General features: G+C 34.9%; 1 long non-coding RNA gene across 1 annotated transcript; it reads left to right on the top strand.

Moving 5' to 3' along the window:
• The first annotated feature begins 19,227 nt into the window (after nt 1-19,227).
• Nucleotides 19,228-21,522, top strand: LOC127901810 (uncharacterized). Its single transcript, XR_008054152.1, has 2 exons — nt 19,228-19,731; nt 21,230-21,522. It is a non-coding gene; the product is annotated as an uncharacterized LOC127901810 (long non-coding RNA).
• The last annotated feature ends 94 nt before the right edge of the window (nt 21,523-21,616 follow it).

Consider the following 21,616-nt stretch of genomic DNA (forward strand, 5'->3'; position numbering starts at 1 on the left):
TTAATATTACAGTAAAATCAACGCCTATGAGATTTAATAAGTCTGACAGTTATTACAAAGTTAATTAAATCTCATATGTGATCCTGTTCAATGTAGTCGTACTACATCAATAAATTCATACATGATTAAGACAAATCATTCAATGAATTTATTACAGTCTATACCTAAATAAAGTGCCCAACTTTATTTATCAACTGCGAACTAAATTTATTTAATCATAAGATAACTTGTATTTATGTCTTCTGTGAATCCACATGGTGATCACATAAATACATATAATATGATTAAATGGATTTTAATACAAATATTAATGCAATTAAGATATTTGAATAAAATACCTCATTTATTTTATTAATCAGAAAAAATATTTATTACAATTAAATAAACACATATGCTTTTAAAGAGCATATTTTCCCAATAATCTCCCACTAGCTCTCAAAGCATATCTGGCATATTGCACATGCTCTAGGGCTCTAAGTGCAGGTTATAAAGGTTTCCCACTAATGGCCATTGTAATAAGATCTGCCATTTGGCATCTAATGCCATTTGGGATACTGTCATCTAACCTTTCTACAATATTCCCTTATGAGATGATACTTCCTCTCAATATGTTTTGTTTCTTGTGGTTCTTTAGTTCCTTAGATTGAGCTACTGCACCACCATTATCGCAAAATAGTTTAAGGGGTGCAGTTACAGCAGGTACCACCTCAAGATCTTGTAGGAACTTGCGGAGCCATACAACTTCTTTTGCAGCTTCGGATGCAGCCATATATTCAGCTTCAGTTGTGGAGTCTGCGATACAAGATTGTTTCACACTCCTCCAATTAATAGCTCCACTTCCCAATGCAAACACATAGCCAGAAGTAGATTTTCTGGAATCCCTATCTGACTTAAAGTCATAATCAGTATAACCCACTGGAATAAGTTCATCACCAGAATACACAAGCATATAATTTTTAGTTCTTTTCAGATACTTTATAATATGCTTGACTGTAGTCCAGTATTGAGGTCCAGGATTAAATTGATATCTGCTAACCCTCCCTACCGCAAAACAAATGTCTGGCCTAGTGCAAAGCATAGCATACATGAGACTTCCCACAGCTTCTGCATAGGGAACTCGTCTCATTCTCTCTATCTCTTCAGATGTTTTAGGTGATTGATCATTAGAGAATGTAATTCCATGTCTGAATGGTAATAAACCAGTCTTGGAATTTTCCATGCTAAATCTAGCCAATATCTTATCGATATAGACCGCTTGAGACAAGGCTAAAGTTTTATTCTTCCGGTCTCATAGTAACTTGATACCAAGAATATAACTTGTCTCTTCCAGGTCTTTCATATCAAATTGTTTTGCTAACCAAATCTTTATTATAGTCAATACTCCTATATCGTTTCCAATCAGGAGAATATTGTCTACACAAAGAACTAGGAAGGCTACAAAATTTTCCTGAATTTTCTTGTACACACATGGTTCATCAATGTTCTGAATGAATCCAAGCGATTTAATCGCTTGATCAAATCTGATGTTCCATGACCGGGATGCTTGCTTCAATCCATTAATGGATCTCTGCAACTTACATACCATGTGTTCTTGGCCTTTTTGTATAAATCCATCTGGTTGCTGTATGTAGATGTTTTCTTCAAGATGCCCGTTGAGAAAGGCAGTCTTGACATCCATTTGCCAAATTTGATAATCTAGCACTGCAGCAATGGAGAGCAGAATCCTGATGGATTTAAGCATAGCAACCGGAGAAAAAGTTTGCTCATAATCGATTCCTTCTTTCTAAGTAAACCCCTCGGCTACTAATCTTACTTTAAATGTTTCCACCCTTCCGTCTACTCCTCTTTTTCTCTTGTAGATCCACTTGCACCCTATAGGTTTTACCCCATTTGGTGTCTCTACAAGTTCCCATACTTTATTGGAATATATAGATTCCATTTCTTAATTCATGGCCTTTTTCCAAAATTTAACATCTCTATCTATTAGAGCTTCGTTGTAACTAGTGGGATCTTGTACATGTTCATCTGAGATAGCCATATAGGTTTCTCCCAAAAACATGTATCTCGCAGGTAACCTAGTTACCCTCCCACTACGACGAGGTTCTAAAAGTGATGGTTGTTCAAGGATAATCCTGGGTTGATCAACTGGTTGTTGCTGTTCTTCCTGTTCTATAACAGGTGTTGAAAGCTGAGCATCAACCTGATCTCTTTTATTTCTCTAGTTTTACCTTACTCTTAGGTTATAAGTCATTATATAGTCCTCCTCAAAGAAAGTAAAGAATATTTCTGTAAATACATTCCTATCTTGAGGACTATAATTCAGACTTTCCCTTATTCATTTAAGATACCTAAAACATGCAAGCTTCTGAACACGAATCCATCTTCTCTATTTCTGATTCTAGTAGAAATACTAGTAAACTATAAATACGAATGTGTCTCAAACCATGTTTGTGACTTTTTCATAATTTCTTGGAGTAGTAGACACCGAGATAGATGAAACTAAGTTCAACAAAACTTTGTAGTTTCAAATACTAGTATCTGGAATCAAAAAGGTAAATGATAAACCACCTAGTATATATATTGTCTTATCCAAAAGAATCATGTTTCTCCATTTAATTACACTATTTTATCATAGTGTTCATTGACAACCAAATAGTGCTTGAATTCTCCATAGAGATATTCTTTATTTCGATCATATCGAAGTTCTTTTATGTTCCTGTCTAATTGCTTCTATCTTATCCACGTATTCTTTTGAATTTCAAAAGCAATGGAATCATGACGCATTTAGACAAACATAAATTAAAATGAATATTCATCAACAAGATTGATAGAATACTCATAACCTCGAATAACATATAAACTAATTAGTCTGTATACATTTGTATGCGCTAAATCATCAAATACAATGTTATGCTTTTAGCTCAAAAAGAGCATCCTTGTCATATTACTTTTCTAAATAAGATTTATAGAGTTACAATGATCAATCTTAATAGGCCAACAAGTCTATCATTAATCATTTTCTTAAAATCTTATTATAGTTTATATGACTTAAGCATAAATATCAGAGGTGATTTTTTGTTAGAAGAAACATTTCTTTTCTTAGATAAATGCATATACCTTTTATCATTATATCTTACTTTGAATAGATCAATGTACTTCTATGATATAAATTGTCTTTATAAATAACCAAAATAAGTAATAAACAGAGGATCCAAAAATAACAGTGTACTCCTGTTTATTAAAACAAGCCACTGAAATTAAATTCCTCTTATATTTGGAAAAATAAAGACAAATATCAAAACTAAAGTCTTGTAAAATTGATCTAGTCTTTCAATTGATATAAACTAGCATGTCCTCAACTGCTGTTTGAAGCTTTCTTCACTTAATCTCTTGGTTTCTTAAAAACCAAATAAATGAATTACAAATAAAATTAGTTATCTCAGAATTCAATATTGTATGAATCAATAGAAATTTGAACTAATTAGGAAGCTTAAAGATTTCCTATACCTGATTTTAATAATCTTAGGACAATCTTTCTTCCAGTGACCCTTGTATCCACATTTATAACACTTGTCTTTTGGCTTGCCACTTCTTTTAGTAGACAGTTTGCCGATCCCAACTCTTGCTTACTCATTCTTGTCTTTCGACAAGCCTCGAAGAGAATCCTTTTTCAGGAAGTTTTCTGCTATGATAAAATTCTTCTATAGCATGTAGTTCGTGCATTAATTCAATTAAGGTCATATCTTTATTGTTTAAGATATAGCTGACCTTAAACTCTTTGAATGTATCAGGTAAAGATTCAATCACAATGTTAATCTTTGATTTATCATTGATTTGAACACCATGAATCTCTACCTCATTCAAATAGTCCATCATTTTGAGGACATGATCACGAACTTTTGTGCCCTCTTCCATCTTAGTATCCGTAATACGTTTTAATGCTGCTTCTCTGGCAAAATGGGTATTTTGCCCAAACATCTGATGAAGACTAGCCATTATTTCAGTGGCTGTTTCCATGCTCCGATGTTTCTTATGCAGTTCCACAGAAATCGACGCCAATATATAGCGCTTAGCCATTTTGTTAGCTTCGCACCATTTCTCATAAGGCTCCCTCTGATTTCTATAATCGTATAACTTTGGTTCTGGCGGGCATGGCTGGGTCAACACATATTTGCAGCCTTTAGCAGTGAAAATATTAAATAGATTACGTTTCCAATCTAAATAATTTTCGCCAGTGAGTTCATTTTTAACAAGGATAAATAATAATGGGTTGATGGAAGACATTTTCTGAAAAAACAAAATACACATGCATAAATACTTTGAAACAATATTCACAATAAATGAAAAAAATGCAAAAAACCATAAATACATTTTAATTTATTGTAACGATAATCTAGTACTGCTTTGACAAGCTATCCGTTGGGGAAGTCATGTCTATACTTATTAGACCCAATTATCCATTAGATTATTTACTTTTATGTAGAGACATGATAAATAATTATCGTTATCCCTTTGGGCCTAAATTTATTAACAGAGCTTCGTTGGAAAGGTTAATAACAAATTTTAGTTGAGTGTATAACCATTGTTTCAATCTACGTATTTTTCATATCAATAGTTGCCGTTGGGGTGAACAATTGATTGAAAAATATTTCAATTTTATCTTTGAAGAAGTTCATCAAATAAAATATCTAATATATATACCATCCGTAGGGAGCATCACCGTATCATGAAGTCGAGGTATAAATATAATTTTATTATTGAACTAACAATGGAGCCCGTGGGAAAAATTATCTTGAATTTTCCCTCTCCCACTCAATATTTTAAAATTGGTTTTTCCTTTTTAAAACATACATATTGTTAATTGCATGCTTCCTATAATATTATCTAGATGATATCAAATATTATTAAGCATGTGCAAATTTCAAACAATATAATGAGATTCATTATTAATGGATGACATATATCATTATGCATAGAGTGGCACTACCTATTCTATATGACATGTTATCATGGCATGTTATCATCCAAAACATAACATATAGAAAAAAAATTAAATAATCTTAATTCATGGCTTTCCTTATAATGAAAAATACATTAACCCTAAGCCTAATCTTCATTGGGCTTCTTGTCAATGTCCATCTTCCATAACTTTGTTTTTGTTAATGGACTAGGGAAAATTGGGCTTTTAAATTTATAATTGGTCCAATTTTAATTTTTAAAAGGAAATAAATAAAATTTTTTTTATTAAAATAAAACTTTTGGACCAAAAATAAATTTAATGCATTTAATTTTATCTATGCATTTTAATCCATTAAGCCCAATTGAAATTGGGCCTAAAACTAGGATTCATCAAACCCAAAATTATTTTTGGATTTAAACGCAAAAAATTAAAAAAATTTTGCCCAAATAAAAATTATGGAACTATAGGGATCTCCATGATAAAAACCATGAAACCCTAAATCCATATTTTTCTTTCTTTCTTCTTCCCCAACCGCCATCTCCACAAATGGCCATTGTTCAGGCCAATCTCACCGGACAGCCGCTATCAACGTCGAGTTTGCCATCGCCGATACGTCGGAAACAAACCAACCCCGCACGCGCTGCTTGCTAGAACGCACGTTGCTTCTGTGCCGGGCTGGCCGAGCGCCGCTTGCTGCGCGCATTGCCAGCATGCGCTTGCAGCGTGTGTCGCTCGTTGGCTGCAGCGAGTGCGCTGGTCGACGGTCGATGTCGAAATTTCCGGCCTCCGTCGCTTTGATCTGTCATCCGTACTTGATTTACAAATTTCCTAGGCCAATTTTGGCTTACAAAAATTCTATAACAGTAAAATAAATCAAGAGGAAAACATGGTGATAAAAAACTACCCCTCTTGTTACAGATCCAAACGAAAAATACAACAGAAAATATAACCATGAATTAAGACAAACCATAAACATGCTTTATTCATATATTAAACAAATAATATATATCTAAATAAATTGTGCCACTCTAATACATAAATATCAAGATTAATTTCATACGAAATTCTTATACATTAATATGAGATGGCTTTGATACCAATTGTTGGGAAAAAATCAGGTTTTTAAATTTTTTATAAAACCTTTTGAAGATCGCTCTCATATAATAAATAAGAATTTGTATTCTAGAAATCGTACCTTGAAAATCCAATTGGACTTTTTCCGTTGAAATGATTTAGGCTCCTAGATCACAATCCGCCACCACCACTCCTGTTAGATCACAATCCGTCACCACCACGCTTGTTAGATCACGAACTGTCACCAATGATCTTCCAGGTTATGACTCAGGTTCGATCTGCACTTGACGTGTGGGCGCCTTTATCACTACCAAAGCAACTAGCACGAGAAAATTTTTCTTTCAACAATAGAGAGAAAAATCTGAAATACAAGTATGCAACCCAAGAGGGGGGGGGTGAATTGGGATTCTAAAAAATTATTCAATTTATTAAAGAAAATCTTAATGCAATTATAAATCAAATTCAAAGCAATAACAATTAAGATGATCACAATTTAAAAAGATAAGGGAAGAGGGATTCGAACACCGAGATTTTTACGTGGTTCGGCCAACCTCGCCTACGTCCACGCCTCCAAGCTTTCCGGGCTTGAGGATTCCACTAAGCAAGCCTCCAAGGCTTCAAATGCTTACACTTGACTTCCAAGGTGTCAATGGACCTTTACAACAAGAGATTATCCCCAATCTCTTAACCCAAGTGTATCCCAACACTTACAATTACTCAAAGTAAAAGATTACAAATTGTTTTTCTCTCACACAATATTTAAGATTACAAATCAATGCCCAATTTGTGAATAGATGAAGAGAGAATGTGTTTTAAGCTCTATGAAGATTGTATTCTCAAATATTTGCTCAATGGTCGTGTTGTGATCAATCTTTGTTTGAATTTGAATGAGCTTATTTATAGATGAAGCTGAAAACTAGCCGTTATTGACTTTCTGCACACTGTCGGATCACCGTTAGCTAGATGTCGGATCGCCGTTTGACTAGTCAATATGACCGTTGGGCTGATTTTTCAAATTGTCGGATCGTCGTTATCTAGATGTCGGATCGCCGTTTAGGTCCAGAGGCTACTGGTTGATATCGGCGAGCCGTTTATCACACATGTCGGTTCGTCGTTAATGTCCAGAGACTACCCTTCAGTTCTGGTTGATATCGGCGAGCCGTTTTATCAACATATCGGATCGCCGTTTAGGTCCAGAGGCTACTGGTTGATATCGGCGAGCCGTTTATCACAAATATCGGTGTGCCGTTTTCGTCCAGAGGCTAATCTCCATTTCTGCTTGAAATCGGCGAGCCGTTTACTACAGATGTCGGATCGCCGTTTTCCACAAAAACTGCTGCAGTGAATTATTTTGCAAGATGACTGTTTTGTCTCCAAATCTTTATAAAAATACTTTATGAAACTTGTCAAAATAGATGAAAATTATGTTGAGCTTTTAAAACAATTAATCAGTCTTAATCATGTTTGTTATCATCAAAATCAATAAGGAATAATTTATGTCAACAATCTCCCCCTTTTTGATGATGACAAACTTTTCAAGAAAATATTTGTGAAATTTTGCTCCCCCTAAATATATGCTCCCCCTAAGTGAAATTTTGAAAGACTTGTTAACTCCCTTAAAAAAATATTCAACTGTTAATCTCAAAATTTTAAACACGAAATTTATGCCAGTAAACTCATGCATGCCAATACTATTTTGCCAAAACCAATTTCGCATTTTGCCAATTGCCAATTTCTCTCCCCCTTCATCATCAAAAAGAAAGAGACGCGATGAATGACTTATGTTTGGAGAAATTTGGGCAGAGTCTCCCCTGAAATATGAGCATTTCCTCAACAACACACAAAGTTTAAAAAGAGAAACACTTCCATATAAATATACCACCATATCAACCAACCTCCATACCAACAAATTCACACTTCCAGAAAGAGCAATATAATCAATATAATACCAAAAACAACTTGAGCATAAATCAAGAGCACATGTCCAACATGAGATATCAGAAGCATAAACACAAAATAAATAACATCATATGCATAAGGCAAATAACATGAAATGAGAAATGTCTGTGCGAATATCATAGGGACAGAGAAAACTAAGATGGAGGCTGTGAAAACGAACTGCCGGGGTCATATCCAAGGTGGCCGAGAATGCGACGCTGTCCTGCAATTAACTCCATCTGCTGATCAGAAATTTGCTCCCGAAAGGTTGCAAAATCAGATCGAAGCTGCTGCTGCTGCTGGGACAGGGCATCTACTCGGTCGAGAAGCTGCTGGAAGCGATCCTCAGGAACAGCTGATGCCGCAGGAGGGACGGCAGTCTCGGTAGGCTCGTCATCCTGAGATGCATCTGCTGCTGGTGAAACAGGAGCTGCAGATGCTGCTGCTCGGCGAGGAACACGCGGTCTAGCCCCAAGACGGAAATCAGGCAGCTCATCCTCGGAGTAGACATCATTCAGCATGCGATCATCCTCGGGTGCAATCAGTGTGGCTTCGTTTTTGGAGGATGTGGTCTTTTCCCATTTCCCACGCTTGTTAAAGAAACCAATGGCAGAAATAATGTCTCGACCGAGCTTACGAGTTTCGAGAAAAACAGGCTCGATGATAGGAACATGAAAGTGGTTCAGGATCCTAGTGATGATGCTGCCATAAGGAAGGGATCGGTTGGAGACTTTAGGAGTGGACAGCATATGACACATAATAGTGTAGGATAGGCTCACATGGCGTCTACGGATGAGAGAGTCTAAAAGACCAATATCAAGCCTAGTGACCTCATCAGTGTGCCCCTGTCTAGGAGTGACCATGTGTTGGAGAATAATGTGAAGTATTCGAATCTGAAAAGGGAGGAGTTGAGACCTAAAGGACAAAGAGCAGATGTCATCGGAAAGATCCCGACGACGACAAATGTTCCGTACACCATCCACATGACGAAAATTACTGAACTCTAGTTCTTTCCTAGAGGTGTACAGATCTAATCCTCCATAAGCGATTCCTAGAATACTACATAATTCGGGTTCATCAAGCTCAATACGAATACCTCCTACAAATGTATGAAGCTCGTCACGACTAGAAGAGGAGAAATCTATGTTTGAATAAAAGACTCGAACAAGATTTTCATAAATAGGTTCATCAACACTTAAAGCTTGATTCCAATGACTAAGCATTTGAGTAATTGAGTGACCACAAACAGAAATATCCGAGAACTCCGAAATGTTAAGAGAAAAAAGAGGGAGTTACGGGTTTACCCATAAACTTCTCACGGAATCGCTGAGCAGAGGTAGCATCGGGAAAATGAAGACTTTCGAAGTCTTGAGGAGGAGACCTGGGTGGACTAGAACGGCGTGAAGCAGTGTGCTTGGTTCGAACACGCCTTGGAGGTCGTTCCGCCATGGATGAGAAAAATTGTGAAAATGAAGTTTTAGAGATGAGATAGTGATTTGTGGGTGAAAATGTGGTTGGAAAGACGAAGAAATTTGGGTCAAAGTGAACGAATGAGAGTCGGCTGGTTCTAGGGTTTCAAGATGAGATTTTTCAAAATTTGAAGAAAAAAAAAAAGGAATTTGAATCGGTTAAAAGGTGTTAGAGATGATAGAAATGGTTTGTAATGCTTCAATTTGGTGAAAAAATGACAAGAAAAGTGATGGATTTGAGAGGAGAGAACTGGTGCAGTCGCGGGTTGAAGTGAGAGAGAGAGAGAAAGAGAAGCCGAAATGAGGAGGAAGACGAAGGACTGTTCAATTAACGCGTGATAACGGCGAGCCGTTATAAAGAAAACGGCGAGCCGACAGAGTCCAGAGAGTCCTCAAAACAAATTCATAAAAACGGCGAGCCGTTTATATAAATAACGGCAAGCCGATAGGGTCCAGAGAGTCCACACAAGAAAAATGTAACAGGACGGCGAGCCGATAGACAGATATCGGCGAACCGATAGCTTCCAGAAAGCGTTCCATTGTTTCTGCCCAAAACGGTTAGCCGTTTATTTAAATAACGGCGATCCGTTTTCTACAACCTATGATTTCGCACATGTATTTTGATATTTGGCTACTTATTAATACATTTCAAGATCATTTTATTGATCCAAAATGATTTGAGTGCCATTTCAATGCATAATTCATGAATATATATATATGTATTGCAATAATTAATTCATACATTTTCAAATATACATACACATTACATGCATATTACGATTGAGCATTCCATAGAAATTAAAGCATCAAGTCATAGATCAATCAATAATAATAGACTCAATAGCATGGATGAAGATGTTAATGTGAAAATTTCATCATCCCAAGTTCATGCCGAATTTTGGAAAATTGTTCTTCGCAAAGAGGTTTTGTAAAAATATCGGCAAGTTGTTTTTCCGTAGAAATAAACTCTAGTGCAATGTCTCTCTTTTGAACATGATCTCTCAAGAAATGATGTCTTATTTCTATATGCTTGGTTCGAGAGTGTTGAATGGGATTCTTTGAAAGATTAATAGCACTAGTATTATCACACTTAATAGGAATTTGTTCAAGATTAATGCCATAATCTCTAAGTGTTTGTTTCATCCAAAGAGCTTGTGCACAACAACTTCCGGCAGCTATATATTCAGCCTCGGTAGTTGAAAGTGCGACAGAATTTTGTTTCTTGCTAAACCATGAAACAAGAGAGTGTCCTAGAATATAGCAAGTTCCACTAGTGCTCTTCCTATCCACTTTATAACCAGCAAAATCCGCATCCGAAAAACATGTTAAATCTATATGAGTTCCCCTAGGATACCAAAGGCCAATATCTATGGTTCCACTCAAATAACGGAAAATTCTTTTAACAGCGAGCAAATGAGATTCCTTGGGACATGACTGAAATCTTGCACACAAACATACACTAAACATGATATCGGGTCTACTTGCAGTCAAATAAAGTAGGGATCCGATCATACCTCGATACATTTTGATGTCCACTTCTTTACCTTTTTCATCTTTGTCCAGCTTGGTTGTTGTGCTCATTGGTGTATTTTTGGTCTTTGAGTCATCAATGCCGAATCGTTTGAGTAGATCTTTTACGTACTTGGCTTGATTTATGAAGATTCCTTCCTCGTTTTGTTTGATTTGAAGTCCAAGGAAGTACTTCAACTCTCCCATCATACTCATCTCAAATTCTTTGCTCATACACGATGAAAATTCTTTACACAACAACTCATTAGTAGAACCAAAAATAATATCATCAACATAAATTTGAACAATAAGTATGTCTTGGTTCTTATGCTTAACAAATAGAGTAGTATCCGCTTTACCCATTGAAAAGTCATTTTCCAACAGAAAATTCTTAAGTCTATCATACCATGCTCTAGGTGCTTGTTTTAAACCATACAAAGCTTTAAGCAACTTATAAACATGATTTGGAAATTTTTCATTTTCAAAACCAGGGGGTTGTTTTACATACACTTCTTCCATAATATGCCCATTTAGGAAAGCACTTTTCACATCCATTTGAAATAAAATAAAATCTTTATGACATGCATATGCTAATAACATCCTAATGGATTCTAACCTTGCTACAGGAGCAAAGGTTTCATCAAAATCAATTCCTTCTTCTTGGTTGTAGCCTTGAGCCACTAATCTAGCTTTATTTCTTACAATCACACCGGATTCATCCATCTTATTCCTAAACACCCATTTAGTACCTATTACAGATTGATATTCAGGTTTAGGAACTAATTCCCACACATTGTTTCTTTCAAATTGATTTAACTCCTCTTGCATTGCCATAATCCAAGATTCATCATTTTCTGCATCCTCAAAGGATTTTGGTTCAATTTGAGAGATGAATGCATTATGCTCACAAGTATTTCTAAGTGATGATCTAGTTGTAATACCTCGTGAGGGATCTCCTAAAATTACATCTTTAGGGTGAGAAGAGACATACCTCCACTCCTTGGGGAGTGTTTGAGAAGTACCTTTATTTTGCTCTGCATTTAGTTCTTCATGATGTTCCTCTTGAATTTCATGTGGTGCATCCTCTTGTTTGTCATTTGATGCTTCTTCTTCTTGTTCTTCTTCTCCTGCATCATCATCAACAACGACTTTCTCCGTAGAGGAGGGGTTAGACTCATCAAATGTCACATGCATAGATTCTTCCACAACTAAGGTTCTTTTGTTATAGACTCTATAAGCTTTACTAGAATTTGAATAACCAAGAAAAATACCAACATCGGATTTTGGATCAAATTTACCAAGATTGTCTTTTGTGTTCAAAACAAAACATTTGCATCCAAAAACTTTAAAATATCCAATGTTGGGTTTTCTATCTTTCCAAAGCTCATAAGGAGTTTTGTTAAGATTAGGTCTAATCAACACCCGATTTAAAACATAACAAGCGATGTTGACGGCTTCGGCCCAAAAATATTTTGGTAATGCATTTTCATTTAACATGGTCCTAGCCATTTCTTGAATAGACCTATTCTTTCTCTCAACAACTCCATTTTGTTGTGGAGTTCTAGGTGATGAAAATTGATGCTCAATGCCTAGATTATTGCAAAAACTCTTAAATGCATGATTTTCAAATTCTCCTCCATGATCACTCCTAATGCATACAATACCATGCCCTTTTTCATTTTGTAATTTCTTACAAAGCACTTTAAAAGCATCAAGAGCATCATCCTTATTGGCTAAGAATAATACCCATGTATATCTAGAATAATCATCCACTATCACAAATGCATAATATTTGCCATTTAGACTTGCATATCTAGATGGCCCAAAAAGATCTATGTGAAGAAGTTCAAGTGGTTTTGAAGTAGAAATATGGTTTTTATTCTTGAAAGAAGTTTTAATTTGTTTTCCAAATTGACAAGCTTCACAAATCTTATCCTTTTGAAAACCAATTTTCGGAAGACCTTTAACTAAATTATCTTTCAAAATTTTTGAAATCAAATCCATACTTGCATGTCCTAACCTTCTATGCCATAACCAACAATCATCATGCAATGCCGAAAAACATTTATCAAGAGTAGATGCACATTCTATGTCAATGATATAAACATTACCACATCTATTTCCAACAAATAAGGTTTTGCCATCACATGAGTTCTCAATAACACAACTAAATTTATCAAAGATAACTTTATAACCTTTGTCACATAATTGACTAATGCTAATTAAGTTGTGTTTCAAGTTTTCAACCAAACATACATTCTCAATTAGAGTTGAAGAAACTTTACCAACATTTCCAATTCCAAGGATTTTTCCTTTTGAGTTGTCTCCAAAGGATACGTCTCCACCATTTTCAATTTTGGTAAAGCTTGAGAACCATGCATAGTTTCCGGTCATGTGCCTTGAACAACCGTTGTCCAAGTACCATTTATTCTTCTTCTTCTTCAAGCCCTACAAGAAAAAGTCTCAAGTTTTAGGTACCCAAAGCTTTTTGGGTCCTTGAGAGTTAGCAACTGTTCCTTTTGGAACCCAAATGCACTTGACACCATAATATGCATTCCTTTTCACGGGACATCTAAATTTCATGTGACCATTTTGATTACAATAATGACATACAATCTTATGATCATTTGTGGAGGTAGCTTTAACAAAATAATTCTTATAATACTTTTGCTTCAAGTTTGGCTTATATCCAAGTCCTCCTTTATCAAAAACACATTTTTGTGAGTTAAGCATATTATCCAACATCTTTTGCCCATTTGTAAATTTCAAAACAATTTCATTTAATTCATTATTCTTTTTCTTGAGCAATTCGTTCTCATTTTTCAACTCATCTATGTGTGATTTCAAATGCTCATGTAAGATGCTAGGTTTCTCATTTGATAATGCAATTTCATCATGCAATGTTTTGTTTCCTACTTCTAGGCATACAATTCTTGCATTTAGAGATTCATTTTCATTTTTAAGCTTTGCCATTTCCTTTTTAAGACATACATTCTTTTTACCAATTTTCATCAACTCATTATGCAAATCTTGAAAAGCATCATATAATTCATCATAGGTAGGATCACTTACCTCATTGAGATCATCATCCCCTCCTATAGCCATGAGTGCTAGGTTTGATACTTCTTGCGATCCTTCTTCATCATTTGATTCTTCCTCACTATCATCCCAAGTTGCAACCATTGCTTTCTTCTTGAGTTTGTTGATGAGTGGGCACTCCGATCTTATATGTCCAGGCTTCTTGCATTCATAGCAAGTGATTGCCTCCTTCTTCTCCCTATAGTTCTTGAAGTTTCTGAAATTTCTTCGCTCTCCGGTTTTCTTGAAGAATTTTCTGAACCTCCTTGCTAGCATGGCTAGTTCTTCATCATCCGGTTCACTCTCCTCATCACTCTCATATTTTGAAGCTTTGAGAGCAATGCTTTTCTTCTTCTCCTCATGTCCTTTTTCTGCAGCTAAATCCTCTTCATACGAAATAAGAGAACCAATTAAATCATCAAGAGGTAAAGTATTTAAATCTTTGGCCTCTTCAATAGCGGTTCTTTTAGGTCTCCATTCTTTTGGAAGTGACCTAATGATTTTCTTAACTTTCTCACTATTTGAGAAGGTTTTCCCTAAGGCACCTAGGGTGTTCACTATGTCCGTGAATCTAGTGTACATAGAATACACATTTTCATTTTGATCCATTTGGAACAACTCATATTGGCGAGTGTATCTACTGATTTTAGACTCTTTCACTTGATTTGTCCCTTCATAGACAACTTCAAGTTTGTGCCATATCTCTTGTGCACTTTCACAACTAGATACTCTATGGAATTCTTTCTTATCAAGGGCACAAAACAAAGCATTCATAGCCTTGGAGTTTAGAGACATCTTTCTCTTTTCTAACTCACTCCATTGACTCGATGGTTTAGGAATATCATCTCCTATTTCATCTTTGAACATAGGCATGAATGGACCATCACAAACAACTTCCCAAATTTCATAATCTAAGGCTTGCAAATAGATTCTCATTCTAGTTTTCCAATAAGCATAATCATTACCATCAAAAAATGGTGGTCTAGTTGTGGATTGCCCTTCTCTAAAGGTTGAGTCATTTAGGGTTGCCATGGATCTTTTACTCTAGACGATTAAGTCTTAACAAGAGAACAAGGCTCTGATACCAATTGAAATACAAGTATGCAACCCAAGAGGGGGGGTGAATTGGGATTCTAAAAAATTATTCAATTTATTAAAGAAAATCTTAATGCAATTATAAATCAAATTCAAAGCAATAACAATTAAGATGATCACAATTTAAAAAGATAAGGGAAGAGGGATTCGAACACCGAGATTTTTACGTGGTTCGGCCAACCTCGCCTACGTCCACGCCTCCAAGCTTTCCGGGCTTGAGGATTCCACTAAGCAAGCCTCCAAGGCTTCAAATGCTTACACTTGACTTCCAAGGTGTCAATGGACCTTTACAACAAGAGATTATCCCCAATCTCTTAACCCAAGTGTATCCCAACACTTACAATTACTCAAAGTAAAAGATTACAAATTGTTTTTCTCTCACACAATATTTAAGATTACAAATCAATGCCCAATTTGTGAATAGATGAAGAGAGAATGTGTTTTAAGCTCTATGAAGATTGTATTCTCAAATATTTGCTCAATGGTCGTGTTGTGATCAATCTTTGTTTGAATTTGAATGAGCTTATTTATAGATGCAGCTGAAAACTAGCCGTTATTGACTTTCTGCACACTGTCGGATCACCGTTAGCTAGATGTCGGATCGCCGTTTGACTGGTCAATATGACCGTTGGGCTGATTTTTCAAATTGTCGGATCGCCGTTATCTAGATGTCGGATCGTCGTTTAGGTCCAGAGGCTACTGGTTGATATCGGCGAGCCGTTTATCACACATGTCGGTTCGCCGTTAATGTCCAGAGACTACCCTTCAGTTCTGGTTGATATCGGCGAGCCGTTTTATCAACATATCGGATCGCCGTTTAGGTCCAGAGGCTACTGGTTGATATCGGCGAGCCGTTTATCACAAATGTCGGTGTGCCGTTTTCGTCTAGAGGCTAATCTCCATTTCTGCTTGAAATCGGCGAGCCGTTTACTACAGATGTCGGATCGCCGTTTTCCACAAAAACTGCTGCAGTGAACTATTTTGCAAGATGACTGTTTTGTCTCCAAATCTTTATAAAAATACTTTATAAAACTTGTCAAAATAGATGAAAATTATGTTGAGCTTTTAAAACAATTAATCAATCTTAATCATGTTTGTTATCATCAAAATCAATAAGGAATAATTTATGTCAACAAAATCTTATTCTCCGATCTGTATAAAGTGGCTTCTGAGTTTATTTTAGAGAAAAATAAGCCTTTTATATCACCCTTTAGTGAAAACCCTAGGCTCCAAAAATCACGAAACAAAACTCACGTTATTTGCTTTTTCAATAGGGAACCCACCTTGTAAAATAACATAAGGCCCTTTACACAAAAGCTAATTAAATGGAGCCCCCCACTAAAAGATATATTTAGGCTTTTGACCCAAATAGCTAGTTATCTTACTTATTAGTCCAGTAGTGGTGCAATCAATTAAATGAGCTAACCCGGGGATCATTTGGGAACATACAATAGTGGCTACAATAATTAGGCCTGTGATTAAACTAGCCCAATTATTTAATTCCAAATCTACTCCTCTAAAAGATTGAAACTGACTTCCATAATTGTATGCTCGAATAATTCGTCCCAAGCCACATTGATTTCTTTACTGCACAATCCTTTGTACCACATCGTTAATTAAATTGATATCTCAATTGTCCAATCAATTTAATAACATCTTATTCCTTAATCCTTACTGGTTTTCTCTAATGATCATTTTCAACATACTAAATATGTTAACACACTCTGACCAGAGAATTCTATGATCAAGTGCCGAAAACCCATCAAGAGATGTGTTGTATAAATTCTATATTGTTAATCCATAACTCCAATACTCATAATTGCTCCCACCAAGATACCGAGTAATCTTGACCACAAGGATGTGTCTTGCCCATTGGTAACTCAAATGGAATAACAATTACAATCATGAAATTATAATTAACTCAAGATTAAGATTACAGTAAAATCAACGCCTATGAGATTTAATAAGTCTGATAATTATTACAAAGTTAATTAAATCTCATATGTGATCCTGTTCAATGTAGTCGTACTACATTAATAAATTCATACATGATTAAGACAAATCATTCAATAAATTTATTACAGTCTATACCTAAATAAAGTGCCCAACTTTATTTATCAACTGCGAACTAAATTTATTTAATCATAAGATAACTTGCATTTATGTCTTCTGTGAATCCACATGGTGATCACATAAATACATATAATATGATTAAATGGACTTTAATACAAATATTAATGCAATTAAGATATTTGAATAAAATACCTCATTTATTTTATTAATCAGAAAAAATATTCATTACAATTAAATAAACACATATGCTTTTAAAGAGCATATTTTCCCAACAAGAATTTGTCCATAGCACACTTGTTTCTACTGTTTGTTTGTCCCTTCATCTTAGCACCTCAAACATTGCTGTAAATGGGATAACTACACGGTCTACACTTGTGCTATCATGAAAGACATTTCGATAAACTGATATTTCTGTTCTTTGGAAGTGAATATTTTCAGCAACTAGAACTCGAAAGCATCTGGAATGAAACACCCTCTATTCAAGCCAAGAGACTCCAATTAAGACTGCAAGCTCTGCTTAAAACAAGTAGTCATATACCTTATTAGTTTTTGTACATCTACAATTGGTGATTTTTGTATCAAAAGAGAGAGGTTGATTTTTAGTACATTGATATCTCGACAAACTGTCTGAACCTTTGCACCACTAGAGACATTTTCTTAGAGCATTTAATGAACTTTCTATGATTGCAGTGGAGACAAGTCGATGTTACTTCCCTCGTTGCTCAGAAATGGTTGATAAATTTTAGGATTGTGATTGGTCCGATGCTTCCCTCCTAGAAAAAGGGTACTCCTGAAGAGCAGAGACTCAAAATGGCAAGCTTCATGGAACTTAAAGAAGGCGTGAAGAAGGCATTTTACAAGGACATGGCTGAGAAAATATGGCTCAGGTTTGTAGTCATCCTCGACGTCGTCATCTTATCCGAAGGACGGAGTAAAGTGTAAGGGTAGGAAAAGGTGATGCTTAGCTGCTTGTCTTTGTTATTCATTTATAGGCAACTCAAAGAGTTTTAGTGAGTTGGATTGTTACTTGTAGAGAGATACTCTTAAAGCCTATGTTATGGCTATGTTGTATAATAGCAGAGAAACTTCAAGCTTGCGTTGCTGTATTTTCCCTGGTATTTGGCATGTAATGCACTAAATGACAAAGAATTTTCTAATTTTAGAGGGGAAAGTTATGTCAGTTAATTATTTATTTATTTTGTCTGTTTAATTCAGTTTACATAGCCTTTTTTTTCTTAAAAAAAAAATTCTCCATATCTTCATCTGCAATTTAAGTCATTCGTAACTTGTTTTAGGATGGCGAGAGGAAAAAAAAAAAAGAAAATGAAAAGAAGCATTGTAAGTATATTTTACAGTACTGATTTTCCTACAGAAATTGGTTAAGGTGACATTAATGTTCTTTGAGATAGACGGATATATTTTTGGTCGAAATTGAAATTAGAAATGGATGGATATGCAGAATTTTTTAATAGATTTTTTATACAAAAATCTGTAGCTCATTACTCTCTAAAAGGAAAAAATAAATTTTTGATTGTAAATATTAAATATTAAATTTATAATATAATAACTTTGAGTTAAGGTGCACAATACCCATATATTAATAATTAAGAAAAGAAAAAAAATTAAATTTTGTAAATTACCAATTTTTTCTTGAAATTTGATATTCTATATCAACGTAGGTGTTGCATGGACTGGGCTAGTACAATTGAAAGAAACTAACTAAAGTAAAACAAAATATCATTAAAAATATGGCAAGCTTCTCATATTTTTTAAGTGAAAAAGAGAAGAAAACTAAAATTAATTATTGTTATACCCAAATTCTAGTGCTTGAAGGCCGCTGGAATTGACCATTGCAGTTTTGTCATCCTCATTATTCACCGGCCATCGTGGCATTCCTCCATTAAAAAAATAAATGACCATTTTTTTGGACCACGACATATTAAAATAATACTTCATATATCATACATTACTTCATACATTACTTAAAGTTTTTTTTTCAATCAAATTATGAGCAAGTGAAAGGATGCAATAAATTACGACTAAAATTGTAAAATTTACCAATGGCTATATACAAAGTCTGATTCTTATGAGCTTAAAAGATGGGCTTTGAATGATGTATGGTTCTCAAAACTCTACTTTTATTAATATGATTGCCCTGCTTCCTTCATGACGGGTAATTTTTAGTTTCTTCCCCTAAAGTTTGGCGTATCTCCATTTTAATAGGAAGTATTAGCGTATCTCCCACTTTTCTCCCCTGCCGTTTGTATACCGTTTCATATTGTTAATGGACGAAGCTACGAGTCTTCTCTTTCATCAAATCGATCCATAACAAATACGAGTCTGCTTCACCTAACCAAAACACACACATACTCCATCTCTAAATGCTTTGAAGATAAACAAATCAACCGTAATCCTGCAACTTTAGCTCAGAGAATCGGATAAGAAAAGAACAGGTGATGAATCAAGGGTAATGGCGCCGAGTGAGTGTCGCCTGCGGTCGGCGTTAGAGGCGACCGTCACTCAATCGCGTACAAGGTTAGTCTTTGAAAAAACTCTTTGCACGTTAGAAATCAGTGATTGGGAATTATTTTTTTTATTTAAAAATGAAAATGGGTTTATTAGTTTGTCGAAGAATCTGCTCTGTTGCCGGTGTTGTTTGTTGATTAAAATGAAAATGGGTTTGTTGATGTGTTGAAGAAGTTGCTCTACTGCTGGTGTTTTTTTATTAATTAAAATGAAAATGGGTTTGTTAATTTATTGAATTGTGACTTTATTTATCCAATTGATGAGCTTATGAGCTAATAGTATTGTTTGATCAAGCTTGTGTTCTTAATAGTGGAGTTGATATTCTTAAAAATGAATTTATGATTATGAGAATATGAAAATTGAATGGCATCGTAGAGGTCTGGATTAATCACCATCGAATATGTTTCTAAATAAAGGAATAAGCAGCAATCTGATTTGAAACTTAAGACTTTAGGGATATGTATGTGCAACTGAATGAATCATCAGTTGCTATCTTGTAAGTCAATACTAGCATATTACTTAATGGCAAGTGAAGCTATTTTATGTGTATTGCTGCCTATCAAAATGTTTATGTTTGAAGTTATCTCCTTTTAGGAAATTGAATGCTTCTGTGAGTTCTCTGGTAAGGGCTATACAACTAGCTCTAATAGATTCCTTCATGTGCATTAATTAGCTTAGTAGTTTATTGACCTATATCCAATGTCTATTCTCCTTTTCTGTAGCCGTCTAGTTTTATGAGTGTGTGAAGTGAACTTTTGTTTTATGTTTCAGGACTTGGGATTAGAGTGTATAACATTCAATATCTTTATATCAAAGAACTGATATATGTCAATGTAGTGCGATCTGGTCTTTATTAGCTTCTTGATTTGCCAGGATGTTTGACAACCATCTTTGACTATGATTGCCAACATATAAGCTGCTACATAGTGTCTCAGGAATCACAGCAAATTATTATCATAATATGGTGATTTTGAATCCAAAACTTGGTAGTGTCAAGAAAATAGACCCATGTTTATTTATCTTCATGTTTTGTATGCGGCTGCAATAGACTATTATAAGTTACTTTTAGTTTTATCAAGTTTTTTTTTCCTTAAATTTCATCGAGTCTTGGAGTCTTTGTAATATAGAGTCTAAGTGAAGAATACTTGGTTGAAATCTTGTATTCTCTCTTCCAGTAATATAATCATCCTTTGTGTTTTTATCTTTTTATTTTGGTATCAGAGCATACTTTATTATAGAAGGACTTGGACTCTATATTACAAAGACTCAGTGGTTTCTTTTAACTGAGTTAATAGTGTTGTTAGGTTAAACTAAGTTTGGCTTCATAAGATTCATAGTAGAGTGTAAAACTGGGTACAATTTTGGGTTAAGACAAGTCAAAAGTCTTCTCAAGTAATTGTTCTGCTTACTGATTTGGTAATTGCAACATTGTTAAATAGTTCAATTTGTCCTTTTTTTTTGTTGAATTTATTGTATGTCATATTACTTCATTTAATTATTTTCTCAGATCTTGTAGGTGAAAATTTCAGCTTCAAAGGCCAAGCTAATCATCCGGCAATTCAGTGAAAACAAGACACAGTGGCTCATAAATTGTTGTTGGTGATCCAGCCATTCGGGTGCTTGCCAGTCCTAGATGAGAGAACTTTCAACGCGGCGCATAAATTGTTGTTGATCTGTTTTATATATTTTGACCTTTGTGATTTGTGAATACATGGTTTGATTCCAGTGTTTACAACTTTGATACTGTGTATAACTTGAGAAGCAAATGAAACAAATAGGAAATGTGTTTTTATTTTTTTATTCTATCTATCTATTTATTTTTTGTTGCGAAATGTAACAATTTATAGCTTGCAAAGTACTAGAGTTGTATACTTGTATTTAATTCATTATTATT

The sequence above is a fragment of the Citrus sinensis genome, chromosome 4 (genome assembly GCF_022201045.2).
Source record: "Citrus sinensis cultivar Valencia sweet orange chromosome 4, DVS_A1.0, whole genome shotgun sequence".
NCBI lineage: Eukaryota > Viridiplantae > Streptophyta > Magnoliopsida > Sapindales > Rutaceae > Citrus > Citrus sinensis.